At 38.3% G+C, this 15,137-nt stretch overlaps 1 protein-coding gene across 2 annotated transcripts in view; it reads left to right on the plus strand.

The window, feature by feature from the left end:
* The window catches only part of LMBR1 (limb development membrane protein 1), a 252,588-nt gene that overhangs the window by 36,594 nt on the left and 200,857 nt on the right, over window positions 1-15,137 (plus strand). The gene's annotated exons all lie outside the window — the stretch shown is intronic.

Raw genomic sequence — 15,137 nt, forward strand, 5'->3', positions numbered from 1 at the left:
AAGCCCTATGGATGTGTGGTAAGTTGTGGCGGGAGGGGAATGGTCTGTAGCTCTGTCATTGGTTCTCAGTCTTTTAGTAAGGTGGTGTTCCTGGGCTGTGATCTTCACAAGTGCTTTTTGGCTTTTTCTCCCCACTTAGGTGAAATGGTTAGGCTTTGGTAAAACCCAAGTGGTTTAGGCTCTGGTAAAATAGTTTCCCTTGAAGGCAGGACTTTTAAAGGAAGACAGAGGGCTCTATGTCTACTTCAAAATGGTTACTTTTCCTCTCCCCCTGTTGAAAGCAGGAGGAGATTTTTCTCTGATCTTCACAGTGAAAGCCTAGTGGGGATCCTAGAGGTAAAACTCAGGAAGTGTGGGTGCCTCCTAAGATTGGACTTCTCTGGAATTTTTAACTCTCCTGCTAGTCCTTACTGAATATTCCAGCATTGGTCAATTAAAGTTTAAGTGCCCTTACCCTTACTGATTGTAGTTGTGGGCTTGTGCTCTGGTAAGTTGTGATTCTCAGTACCCGCCTGTCTCTCCAGTTTTTCAGGCAGCAGTTTGCTCTGTTACCTCAATTCTCTGTTAGAGCTAAAAAGAGTTGTTGACTTTCATTTTTTTCAGCCTTTTTTCTGGTTGTGAAGATGGGACTGATGACTTCCAAGCTTTTTACATGTTGGATCAGAAACTGGAAGTGGCTGGCATACTTTTTAAAAAATTAATTCGTAGGAGTTCTTCATAGTATTTTCATGGGTGTTCTCTGTCATCTATATTGCAAATATGTTCTCCCACTCTATGGCTTGCTCTTTTATTTCCTTAGTAGTGTCTTTGCATGAACAAAAGTTCTTTTAATATGGTTAGCTATGTTAGTCTTTTTAATTAAAATGGTTTGAAGATATCTTCCTATATTTTTTATGATTTTACCTTTTGCCTTTAAGTCTTTGATTCACCTGGGAATTGCTTTTTGTGTATGGAGTAATATAAATATTCAGTTTTTTTTTAATATAGATAACCAAATTATTCCAGCACCATTTATTAAAAAGACTGTCATTTTTCAATTGCTGTGCAGTGTCACCTCAGTCATCACCAAATGAGCATAAAGATGTTGTTTTAGTTATGATTTCCATATTTTGTCGTATTGGTCTATTTCGTTGTGCTAACCAAAAGGTTGGCAGTTCAAAAATTGGTATATCTCTCAATTTATTTAGGTCTTACTTAATGTCTCTCAATAAAATCTTTTTAACTTTGCTTTGAGAGATCTTGTGTGGCTTTTAAAAAAGAATTATTCTTGGTATTCAGACTTTTAAATTTCTCTTATAGTTAGTTCCAATTAAGCTACATATTTTCTAGGAATTTAAAAATTTCGTATAATTATTTAGATTTATTTACATGAGGTCATTGAAGTTAATCTTATTTTTGTGTGTGTGTGTGTGTGTGCATGTGTCAGCAAGGTATGTTGTGATTTTTTTTTTTTTCTGTTCTTGATATTGGCTGTTTGTTTCTTCTCCTTTTTTCTTGATTAGTCTTACCAGAAATTTAGTGATTGTTTTTAATCTTTTTGGAGAATCAATCATGGCTTCCCAATTCTATTTTATGCTTGCTTTCTAATTCATTAATTTCTGCTCTTTATTATTTCCTTTCTTGTACATTCTTTTGGTTTATTTTGCTGTTCTTTTTCTAACTTCTGAAGTTGTATTTTTTTAGCTCATTAATTTTCAGCCTTTTTCTAACTGTATTCTGTTAAGGCTAAGCATTTCCTTTTTAAAGTAGTACTTGAGCTAAAAACTTCAGGTTTTGATATGCAGTCTTTTTATTTTAGCCCTGTAAAAAATATTATCCGGTTTTCATTATGATTTCTTCTTTGACCTTGACTGGGGACTTCCTTCCCCCTTTTTTGTTGTTCTGTTTTGTTAATTCTTTTATTTATGTTTGGTGATTGAGTTCTAGTATAAATGCATTTTGATCAGAGAAGGTACTTTCTATGACTTCAAGCCATTTGAATTTATCCTTGCTTTATGGACCAGAGTAGGTTTAAGAAAAAAAGTTCCCCACGTACTTGGAAAAACATTAAGTTTATTCCACAGTTATTAAGTGTAGTATTCTCTATAGATCAATTAGGTAAGTTTTTAAATTGTGTTTCTCAAACATTCATTAGTTCAACTGATTTTTTTGATCTGCTCATTCTGGTAGTTACTGAGAAAGGTATATTAAGATCTTTCACTCTTAGGTTTGTCCATGTTTTGGGCTATTTTGTCTATATTTTGTTATATGTACTTCGAGATTTAGAATTGTAACATCCACTTGGTAATTGAACTTTTTACCAGTATGACATAACCTTCGTTAACTCTAGCAATACGTTTTTTCTTAGAGGCTATTTGATGTTAATATAGCTACATCATCTTTGTTTCATTTGGTATTGACATGTTATTTCATTTTCAATCCTTTAACTTGCAATTTTTGTCTATCCTTATGTTTTGGGTTGTTTCTCTTGTAAAAAGAATATTGTAAGAATTAAAAAAAAAACCTAGTTTGATAAACCTCTCTTTACTGGAGTGTTTGGTCCATTTATATTTAATGTAATTGCTGATACATTTGGGTTTAAATTTCCCATTTACTTTGTGCTTTTTGTTTGTTCCTTCTTCTGAATTGCTTTGTTTTTATAAGTTTATAAGATATATACTTTGTTTCTAATCTTTTAGTGTTTACTAGGTACCCTGTGAATGGTTATGCAGGTTGTACATAATGTACAACCCTAGGGACTCATTATTCTCACTGTAGATATCATTGGTTATATACATTTATTACAGTAGTTATCCAGTAGATGATAGTAATATATCTTGCTCTTAAAAAATTAATAAACTCCAATGATTATCTGACAGATCAAAAATAAATATTTTTTTAAAAAGAATGTCTTTTTCTAATTTATAGAAAGGCTTTGTATGGGCTAGCTGCTATCTTGATGATTTCTTAGAAATTACATTATGCAAACTTTCAGAGTCTAAAGTTAGTTTTTACATTTACTGTCCTGCTAGACAATACAAAAAAACCCAGGACCAAACCCATTGCCATCGAATCAATTCCGACTCATAGCAACCCTATAGGACAGAGTAGAACTGCCCCATAGAGTTTCCAAGGAGCGCCTGGTGGATTTGAACCTCCGACCTTTCGGTTAGCAGCCGTAGCACTTAACCACTATGCCACCAGGGTTTCCAGGCAATACAAGAGCCTTAAAATAATTTAATTCTGTTCAGCACCTGCAACTTAGATGCCATTGTTGTTTATTTGTATTTTGAAACCCTAAAAAAAAATTAATGTTTAATATAAAAACCAAAACCAAACCCACTGCTGCTGAGTCGATTCCACATCATAGTGACCCTATAGGACAGAGTAGAACTGCCCCATAGAGTTTCCAAGGAGCCCCTGGCGGATTTGAACTTCCGACCTCTTGGTTAGCAGCCGTAGCACTTAACTACTACGCCACCAGGGTTTCCGTGTTTAATATAGTCAGTGTTATTTAGATTTACAGATATGTTTAGATTTACTTTATTTGCTTTCCACTGTGTCTTTCATCTACTTCAGAACTTCTATCATGGATAATTTTCTTTCTCTTTGTAGTATGTCCTTTAGATTAAGTGAGTCGATAGAAACTCTGAGTAGATTTTATTAAGACTTTTTATTGGAGCAAGTTTGTTGGTCAGAATGGTAGAGAAAGTACATTGCATTGGAATTTGAATCATTTGAGAAGGTTAGTGGAGAGGGAGAAACATCCCATGATTTCTTCTGCAATTAACTAAAACAGATTTTTTTTTAAAAGAGAGAGATCTAGATTTGAATACTTGCTTTGTACCTTCCTAGTTTATGAGACCTTGGTACCCGTGAACTTTTGTGTGAAATAGGGACAGTAAGAAACAGGTCAGGTTTTAGGAGTGAGAATTAGACAGATTATCATATGCATTTTGCCTAGCATAGTGCTGGTTCAGTTTAGGTACTCAGTAACTCTTAGTTTTTAATTCATATTTCTTATAACTTGACTGTCCTTCAATGCTTCGGGCTTCAAAGATACTCTGGTTCTTTATATTTAAGGAGTATTCATTTTAGCTGTAGCTACTTGTAAATTCTTCAGGGCAGACATTATCTTCTTTCCTTCTGGTGTAGTAGTATATCCTGAACCTCCTGGGTCAAAACTCAGAGATGTAAGTAGGATTGCTCTTCATATTTGAGAGTTTGAGGAACTACCTCTAAGAGTATCTCTTGGAGTACTGTTATTACAAAATAACAGTAATTATTTGAGTCTGAAGAATAAATAGAAATCTAGCTATTAAAGTATAAATTGCTAAGCAGGGAATGTGTAGTATTTCCATGAACAACATTATAAAACTTTACTGACTTGAATAATTGGAGAAATAAATCTTATTCTTAGATGGGAAAACTCAATAATTTGAAGATGTAATTTTTTTCTATGTCTTTTATACATTTAATTTTCATGAACATCATCTTAAAGGATTTTTTCCCATTTTTGGGATTTACATTAAATGAGTCTGAAGTTTATCTGGCAAAATAAATAGGTTAAGACTAACCCAGAATTGTTGAAAAAGTAGAATGGGAGGGTTAAGAATTCAAATATTAAAACTAAAGAGGAAATGTAATTGAAAGTAGGAATGGAATGTATTAGAAAACCTAGAAAAAAGTATATGCTACATGAAGAAAGTAAAAGGTTATTAAAAAGACAGGGAAGAAGGATGGATGTCAGAAACAAAAAAAAAACCAAACTCATTGCTGTCGAGTTGATTCCGACTCATAGCGACCCTATAGGACAGAGTAGAACTGCCCTGTAGAGTTTCCAAGGAGCGCCTGGTGGATTCGAACTGCTGACCATTTGGTTAGCAGTCATAGCTCTTAACCACTATGCCACCAGGGTTTCCTGGATGTCAGAAGAGACTATGAAACTTGCTCTTAAATGCACAGTAGCTAAAGCAAATGGAAGCAATGAGGAAGTAAAAGAGCTGAATAGAAGATTTCAAAGGGCAACGAGAAGACAATGTAAAATGATAAAATGTGTGTTGAGTCGGCCTTATGTATATGAGAAGACAACGTAAAATGATAAAATGTCCATTGAGTCCACCCCATCTCCTAGTCACCTTATGTAGAACAGATGAAACGTTGCCCAGTACTGTACCATCTTCACAATCGTTGGTATGCTTCAGTTCATTGTTGCAGCCACTCTGTATTTTGAGTACCTTCCAAACTAGGGGACTCATCTTTCAGCACTACGTTGAACAATATTTGAAGGCACACAATTTTAACATATGCCCCAAAGGGTTACTATCCTTATTAAATATAGTCCTTATCATCAATGAGAAATTAAAAAAATATATATTAAAATGGGCAAAGGGTATGAACTGGTAAATTTACAGAAGAATTAGAAATAGAGTTGGAAATGGTTAAGATCATAGGCTTTGGAGTCAGATTGTTGAGGCTTGAATCCTGTTTATCACTTACTAGAAATGTGACATGGGTAAGTTCTTAATATCTTTGTGCCTCAGATTTCTCACCTGAAAAGTGAAGATAAGGATAATACATACTGTCAAGAACTGTGAAGGGTCTAGAATTTTGCACTGCTTAAAAATGAACAAGCTAGCCTATTACAGTTTCTTGGATGCTAGCAGGATTTGTGAGACTCCTGGATCAGAGACAGGGCTTTATTAAGCATGTGCTCCCCAAATCCCTAAGAGATGGATGTCTGTACATGCAGTAGATGTGTTACAGGAGAGGAACACTGAGTTTGGAGGATTCACCACTTTCTTAGCAAGTGAAAGGAAACCCCCTTCTCTAGGGGGAAACGTTACCTCATCCTTTGGGGTTGCTCACTGCAAATATAGACTTGAGAAGTGGCCAGGTAAAGACCTTGCACTCTTGGCCTAACCAGCAAGAATGTGTAGGGCCACTCAAGGTTCACGGGAGTTTGTCTCTCTAACACTTACATGATACAACTGTTGTAAGGTTCAAATACTCTACTTAAAAAACAGAAACAAACCAAAAACTGTGAAACATGGTAAGTACTCTAAATTTAGCTACAATTTTAATAAGGTATATGAAAAAATGTTCACTTTCACTGTTGATCAGATGCAGTTAAAACAGTTAAAGACATTTTCCATCCACCTAATGACAACAATTAAAAAAGATTTGGCTCTTTGATGCTGTACCCCCAAAAAGTAGTGTTTATTAAATTGCTGTAACCTTTCTGGAGGGCAGGTTGCCCTATCGTTGTTCTGGTTCTCCTAAAAGAAGGCTCAGATTTGGGTCCAAATAATTCATTTGGGAGGTGACTCAGGAAGCACCAGTAGGGGTGCTTCACCAGATATCCAGTCTCTGCACAGATTTAATCCAGAGGAGCTATTCAGGACTTTGCAAGTAATTCTGTTTTACTATTAATTTTAAATTCAGTTTTTGGTTAACATGATAGAAGTTAGTTTAATCTTTTTTTTTTTTCAAAACACAACATGTGAGATCATAAGGGGTAGTTTTTTTTTTTTCCTTTTAACGTTTAGTTTGGAATGATCTATCCTTCGTAAGATCTCTAAATGTGCCCCCACATTTATTTATTTTCTTCTTATCTTTCTCTTTTTGTTGGTGCCTCCTCTGAGTGTTCTCTTTCAGTGTCTGTTACCTGCTTCCTCCCACTGCGCTCTGCTTACTTTTGGTAACCTTTATGCTAATCAGAAGGTTGGTGGTTTGAACCCACCCAGCATCTCCACAGGAGAAAAGACCTGGCAGTCTGCTCCTGTAAAGATACAGCCTAGGAAATCCTATGGAACAGTTCTGCTCTCTCACATGGGGTTGCTAGAAGTTGAAATCAACTCGATGGCACCCAATAACAGCAATATGCTTATTTTAAAGTTTGGGGATCTTATCTATATCCTAATTTTGTTTAAAATATATTTTACGTGTGTATTTCCCATTCTCCTTGGTGCTTCTGCATAATCTCCAGCAGGAGGAGAAGTAATGTTGTTTTTCATGTGACTCACTGGAAGTATTTCCTCTAATTTTTTTTTCTTTTTTATTATTGTACTTTAGATGAAGGTTTACAGAACGAAATAGCTTCTCACTAAACATTTAGTACACATACTGTTTTGTGACATTGGTTGCCAACCCCACGACATGTCAGCATTCTCCCTTCTTGACTTTGGGTTCCCTATGACCAGCTTTCCTGTTCCCTCCTGCGTTCTAGTCCTTGCCCCTGGGCTGGTGTGCTCCTTTAGTCTTGTTTGTTTTATGGGTCTGTCCAGTCGTTGGCTGAAGGGTGAACCTCAGGAGTGACTTTATTACTCAGCTAAAAGGATGTCTGGGAGCCATACTCTTGGGGCCACTTTTTTTTTTTTTTTAAAGAGAGAAATTTGGTTATTATGAAATACCAATTAAATTAGTTTTAACGTTCCATACTATGGTAACTCACAATAGAAAATAATTACTCCTAAGAGGATATTCAGATTACATAGTACGTTTAATTACTTCTGTGCTTCTGGGCTTCATTGTCAGTCTGAAGACAAACTTCTCAACTGCGGCACTATTGACATTTTGGGCTGAATAACTTTTTGTTTTGGGGGGCTGGCCTGTGTGTGGTAGGATGTTTAACAGCATCTTTGATCTTTTCCCATTAGATACCAGTAGCAGAACCTCCCCCCATGTTCCAGTGTGACGACCAAAAATGTCTCCAGACATTGCCAAATGTCTCGTGGGACACAGTCATCCCTGGTTGAAAATCATAGTTCTAAGAAATGTATGCTTAAATTCCTCTTTAAAGTTTTAAAAAGCAAAGATGTCACTTTGATAACTAAGGTATGCCTGACCCAAGACATGGCCTTTTCAGTCGCTTCATATGCATGTGAAAAGCTGGACAATGAAAAAGGAAGACAGAAGATGAATTGATGCATCTAAACTGTGGTATTGGCAAAGAATATTGAATATACCACGGATTGCTACATAAGGCTCAGCTGCTGTAACAAAAATTTTTAATGATGGTTCATTCAGGGACCCGGGTTCCTCTGTTTATCTATCCCAAGGACTTTGCAGTTTTCTGCTTAGTCAAAACTGGGTCATCCTAGTATAAAGAGGGAGGAAAGAGTGAAAGAGGCACAACCATGATTTTAGGCTTAGGTGAAGTGGCACATGTCATTTTTATACACATTTTATTGACACACACTTAGCCACATGACCACACCTAATTAAAAGTGGTTGTTGAGAAATGTTGTTTAGCCCAAGTAGGAGAAAGTGGACATTACCGCAGGATGGATGTGTCCCATTTTACTCAGTCCTTCTACTGATGAGCAGTCACCTTGTTTTCATTGTTTTGACTTTTAAGAAGAATCTGCACTCTCTGTATAATTTCGTTACCTAGAGGCACTTTTATTTCTATAGCCTAAATCCCAGTAATGAAATTTCTAGGTCAAAAAGTATGTGCATGTTTAATGTTAATAGATATCCCCATTGGATTTTCAAAATTACCATAACAATTCGTTTTCACTGCCAATATATGAGTACCTTTTCCTCACATACCCTCCAGCGTTAGGTGTTACCATCCTTTAATATTTTTGCCAAGCTGATGAGTGGGAAGTAATATTTCGTTATTATTTTAATTTTAATTTCCCTAATTGTGTTAATTTAGGATTTACCCTTCTGTAAATTACTCTTCCCCCCCCATTTTTCTTTGTATTTTTGCCTTTTTTATATCAGTTGGTAGATATTTTTGTTTATTAAAAATATTAACCTTTTTAAATGTTTTTTTATCTATTACTTTTGATTTTGTTTACAGTATCTTTTGTACTCAGATGTTTTAAATTTCTTTTGTAATTGAATAAATTAAATATGTCTTTTTCTTTGGAGTCCCTGGGTGGTGTAAATAATCAATGAACTCAGCTGCTAACCAAAAGGTTGGAGGTTTATGTCTGTCCAGGTGCCTCGGAAGAAAGACCTGGCGATCTACTTTCAAAAATCAGCCATTGGAAGCCCTATGGAGCACATTTCTACCCTGACACACGTGGGATACCCATGAGTCAGAATCGACTTGATGGCAGCTGGTTTTATTGACATCTATTCCTTTATTGCATCTAAGTTTCCTGGTTTGGTTAAAAAGGCCTTTTGGATCCCTGCCAGTACCAGTTGCTGTTGATTCCGACTCATGAGGACACCAGGTGTTGCAGAGTAGAACTTCTCTCCATAGAGCTTTCAAGGCCATGAACTTCTGGAAGCAGACTGCCGGGGCTCTCCTCTGACTCATGAGGACCCCATTGTTGCAGAGTAGAACTTCTCTCCATAGAGCTTTCAAGGCCATGAACTTCTGGAAGCAGACTGCCGGGGCTCTCCTCTGACTCATGAGGACCCCATTGTTGCAGAGTAGAACTTCTCTCCATAGAGCTTTCAAGGCCATGAACTTCTGGAAGCAGACTGCCGGGGCTCTTCTCTGACTCACGAGGACCCCAGGTGTTGCAGAGTAGAACTTCTCTCCATAGAGCTTTCAAGGCCATGAACTTCTGGAAGCAGACTGCCGGGGCTCTCCTCTGACTCATGAGGACCCCATTGTTGCAGAGTAGAACTTCTCTCCATAGAGCTTTCAAGGCCATGAACTTCTGGAAGCAGACTGCCGGGGCTCTCCTCTGACTCATGAGGACCCCATTGTTGCAGAGTAGAACTTCTCTCCATAGAGCTTTCAAGGCCATGAACTTCTGGAAGCAGACTGCCGGGGCTCTCCTCTGACTCATGAAGACCCCAGGTGTTGCAGAGTAGAACTTCTCTCCATAGAGCTTTCAAGGCCATGAACTTCTGGAAGCAGACTGCCGGGGCTCTCCTCTGACTCATGAGGACCCCATTGTTGCAGAGTAGAACTTCTCTCCATAGAGCTTTCAAGGCCATGAACTTCTGGAAGCAGACTGCCGGGGCTCTCCTCTGACTCATGAGGACCCCATTGTTGCAGAGTAGAACTTCTCTCCATAGAGCTTTCAAGGCCATGAACTTCTGGAAGCAGACTGCCGGGGCTCTCCTCTGACTCATGAGGATCCCATTGTTGCAGAGTAGAACTTCTCTCCATAGAGCTTTCAAGGCCATGAACTTCTGGAAGCAGACTGCCGGAGCTCTCCTCTGACTCATGAGGACCCCATTGTTGCAGAGTAGAACTTCTCTCCATAGAGCTTTCAAGGCCATGAACTTTTGGAAGCAGACTGCCGGGGCTCGTCTGGGTGGGTTCCAACTGCCAAACCTCAGTTAGTAGTTGAGCGCTTAACCCTTCGTGGTACCCAATGACTCCTTTTGATCTCTAGGCTATGTATTTTCCTCCTTCATGTCTTCTAGCATTTTGTTTCTTCTTTTACATTTAAGTCTTGAATCAATTTGGGACTTATTTTCATATATGGTATGATGTAGGGGTTCAGTTTCATAATTACAGAAGGATGAGAGGTTAGGCCAACACAATTTATTAAATTATCTTTGCCACTGAAAATGCTGTGGTTGTTGTATATCTAGGACATATTTCTGACTCTGTTCTATTCCTTTGATGTTTTTGTCAATTCCTGTAACAATGTATACTTTTAATATGCATTTATAATAATCATTATATAGTTGCTTTCTGCTAAGGCACATCTCATTTATTATACTTTCCCAGGCTAGTCTCAGGCACTGCTCTGTACTGAGGCAAAAATTCAGACATTTATTCTTTCACATGAACTTAAGATAATCTTTATTCAATTCCAGATGAAACTCTGCAGTTGCATTAAGAGTATTTATTAATTTGGGGAGAGTTGACATTTTCATGAAATTTTGTGTTTCCTTCCAGAAATGTGGAATATCGTCCCATTTGCTAGATCATGCTTTATGTCCTTCAGGTGCATGAGAGGGTTATCCAAAATATTTTATTGTTCTTTTATGAACCAGCTTTTGGATTTATCTTTGCTTCCTAATTAATTATTTTCTCTTTCATTAATTTGAGCTTTTATGTTTATTACTTGTATCCTACTTTGTGTTGATTAATTTTATTCTTTATCTTTATAGGACATTACCTTTAAATACAAGTTTTTTTTTTTAAATCTATTAGCTTTAATAGTAAGAATGCCATTCTAAGACTACATTTTTCTTTAAGTAAAGTTTTAGCTTTGATTCTAAAATTTTGGTACAAAATGATCTGTTTTTAATTGCTCTTAGGCTTCATTTCGTCTTTAATTCAAGAGTAAAAGGTGTTCTGCTGAACTTCTCTTTAAAACCTCCTGTGAGTGAATGCATCTCATTGGTGTAATCACGTTTACATTCAGAACCCTAGCTGCAAGAGGGTGTAGGAAATGTGATTTTGGGATTCTGACTCCTCTAGTACAGGAAGGGACAAAAAAGGGTGGAAAGAGACCCTGAGTGCCAGCATAAGAATCATGGATACGTAATTGACAGTGAAAACCATGGGAGCAGGGCAGATGTGGTTACCTGTAAGAGTTTGTGGAATGAGGATTGGACGGGGGTGGGAGTGGGGTGTCAGCCAGGAAATCCCAGAGGATAACAATGTTTAAAGGCCAGCAGGAAAAGAGAAGCTAGTGAAGGAGACTGGGAGAGCAATCAGTGAAGAAGAAAGACTGCTTACATGGGAGCCAAGGGAAGCTGACTCTATTAATTGCTGTCTACCAAAAAAAAAAAAAAATTGCCACTGAGTCTATTCCCAATCATAGCTATCCTATAGACAGAGTAGAACTGCTCCATAGGGTTTCCAAGGAGCAGTTGGTGGATTCGAACTGCTGACCTTTTGGTTCGCAGCCATGATCTTAACCACTGAGCCACCAGGGCTCCTTAGAGGTCACGTGGAATCATGAAGAGTATTAATTTCTCAGATCATTTTTGACCAGAGCGCTGTCGTTTGGTGATGGACATGGCGGTCAAATTAGTGACTGGAGACCGAAAGAATGAGTGTTGGAAAAGTAGACATCTGAGAGTATAGGCTATTATTTTGAAGAGCTTGGCTGTAAAGGGGAGGAGAGAGAATAGGGTATCTGTTAGAATCATCAACCTCTGATATTTTCTGGGGACTCTACCTGTATCTGCCTCAGCATCTAAGAATTAGCACCATCAGGCCTCCAGCATTGCTTACATGTTCAGTTTGGGCTTTCCTGGAATTTTAAATCCATTTAATCTCACCTTGCCTCTTATTTCTATTGTTTTTCTCTACTCCATTTATTCTTCCACTCTCCTGTATGGTTTACATTTCTTCTCTCTTCCAACTTTCCATATATAACGCTTAGTTGATGAACTTGCTTCTATTTCACTGAGAAAATAGAAGCCACCAAAAGACAATGTGTTTATACTTCCACCATGTGTTTCCTTACCTACCTGCAACTGAGCCCAAATACTCTGTCTTCTCCTGGTCTTTCTCCACCCACAGCTTTCCTTCTCCCCCTTTTTACTGTAGATAAACTTTATTTGAGGCTAGCCCCTTAATTTGAGCACATTGCTTCAGCAGTTCTCCCTTGTCTCAAGAATTTTTCTCTCTACTGGATTATTCATACAACCAACTAAAACCTTTCTCATCTTAAAAAACACCCTCCTGACTAAACATTCCCTTTCATATTTCCTTTGCTCCCCTCGATAGTAACACTCTTAGAAAGAATTGTCTATTCAGATTTTTGTTCCAGTTCTTCTCTCTATCCACTTTAATCAGAGTTTTGCGTCCACTATTTCAGGGGGGGAAAAAAAAAAACACTTGTCAAGGTCACCATTGACCTCCATGTTGCTAAATCCAGTTGTCAATTTTCTGTCCTTGTCGTACTTGACCTGTCAGCAGCATTTGACTCTCTTGATCATTCCCCTTTCCTGGATAAACTTTCTTCACTTTGCTTTGAAGACATGCCTGCCTCCTACCTTGCTAGCTGCTGCTTCTCAGTCAGCTTTTGCTGATGCCTTCTTACCAAAGTGACTTCCAAATATTTGAGAGCCCCAGGGCTCTGTTCTTAGACTTCTCTTCTCTGGCTGCATTCACTCCCTAGGATGGTAACCTCATATAGTCTCATGGCTTTTAAGTACCATCTATCTGCTGCTGATTCCATTTTTTTTTTTTTTAAACATTTCTAGCCTGGCCCTTTCTGCTAAACTGTGCAGATTTTTTTTTTTTTTTTATATCCAACTGCCTATCCAACCTGTCTACCTGAGTGAATAATAAATATTTTAAATTTACGGTCTGAAACTGTACTTCTTATTTCTGCCCCCAAACTAGTCTCCTAATCTTTTACAACTCAGTAAATGGCAACTCCATCTTTCTGCTCGCTCAGGCTAAGAACCTTGTATTTATCCTTGTAAATTCTGCCAGCCCTGCTTTCAAAACATCTGGACCTTGATCACTTCTTTATACCTCCACGGCACAGATCTCAGTTATCTCCCTTCTGGATTACTGCAGTAACCTCTTAACTGGTCTCCTTGCTTCTGCCCTTGCCCCTTTCTCATTTATTTTCCATATAGCAACTAGAGTGAATCTTTTGAAATAAGTCAGATCCCATCACTCCTGTGCTCAAAATTCTTCAATGGATTCCCATCTCACTCAGGGTAAAAACCAACACTTCACCATGTGTAATAACCAACACTTATCATGAAGTTGGAAACCCTGGTGGCGTAGTGGTTAAGAGCTTGGCTGCTAACCAAAAGGTCGGCAGTTCGAATCTCCCGGCTGCTCTTTGGAAACCCTATGGGGCAGTTCTACTCTGTCCTATAGGGTCACTATGAGTCGGAATCGACTTGACGGCAATGGGTTTGGGTTCTTTTTTTGGTTTATTATAAAGTCATGTGTTATCTGGGAACCCATTACTCTCTAACCTCGTCTCTTCTTTTTCCCCTCCTCGTTTAAACCACTAGAGTCATTCCTGCCTCAGACCCTTGGCACTTACTGTTCTCTCTGCCTGGAGTACTCTTCTACCATGTATTTGCATGTCTTGCTCTCTTTTCTCCCTCAGCTCTTTCTTAAATGTTACATTATTAGCAAGGCCTTCACTCATCTCCAGTGGCACTCCCTATTCCTCTAACTCTGCACTAATTATCCTCTGACATGCTGTATATTATTTATTTATCGTCTGCTTCTTCCACTAGAATGTAAGCTCCAAGAGAGCAGGAACTTTGTAGTACATTGCTATATCCTCAGTTCTTAGAACAAACAAACAAAAAAAAAAACAGTTGCCATCAAGTTGATTCTGGCTCATAGCAACCCCATGTGTTTCAGAGTGGAATTGCGCTCCATAGGGTTTTCAATGGCTATGGTCTTTTGTGGAAGTTGATTGCCAGGTCTTTCTTTCAAGGCTCCTCTGGGTGGATTTGAACCACCAACCTTTTCATTAGTAGCTTGGTACTTTACCATTTGTGCCATCCAGGAACTCCAGTTCTAGTATAAACCTGAAAAAACCAAACCGGTTGCCACTGAGTTGATTCTGACTCATAGCGACCCTATAGGACAGAGTAGAATGGCCCCATAGGTTTTCCAAGGAGCAGCTGGTGTATTCAAACTGCTGACCCTTTGGTTTGCAGCCAAGCTCTTAACCCACTGCGCCAACCAGGGCTCCCAGTTTTAGTATAGTACCTAGTATATAGTAAGCCCACAATAAATGATTGCTGGATGAATGGATTCCAGTCAGCCTCAGCCTCTGCCGTAAATATTAATTCCCTTGGTCATTAGCCTCATAATTCACTTTGTTTCTACTCAGTTATTCTTCTCTCCATTGCTTTTCTAGCCCTACTCAGACTTCTGTTCCATTATAAACAATTGACTCCTTATCCTCATTGCTTCTTAGAAGACTTCCTCCATTTACATTTCTTTACCAAGATCTTATTTTTGTTTTTGATCAATCTCCCACACTCCAAAGGATGTTGGGAGGTGACGGTAACATTCTCTTGTCTCCCCAGTGTTCCTAACAGAGCCTTAGGCTTCCAGCAGCAGGCAGCCTTTGATGCTTTAGACTCTTTGCTCCTTTTGGTCACTGTCATTTTTGTCTCTTATCACTCTTCCATGCTTACTGGGAAAACTTGACACATGGCTCACAGTCTTCCTCTCCACTCGAAGTTTGTCACTTCCTAAATGACTTCATTGTATGTGGCATGACTACTACCTAGGTCCATAGTCCATTCTTGCAGTCATATGACCATCACCTCTTCTTCAGAAA

The sequence above is a fragment of the Elephas maximus genome, chromosome 20 (assembly GCF_024166365.1).
Source record: "Elephas maximus indicus isolate mEleMax1 chromosome 20, mEleMax1 primary haplotype, whole genome shotgun sequence".
Taxonomy (NCBI): Eukaryota; Metazoa; Chordata; class Mammalia; order Proboscidea; family Elephantidae; genus Elephas; species Elephas maximus.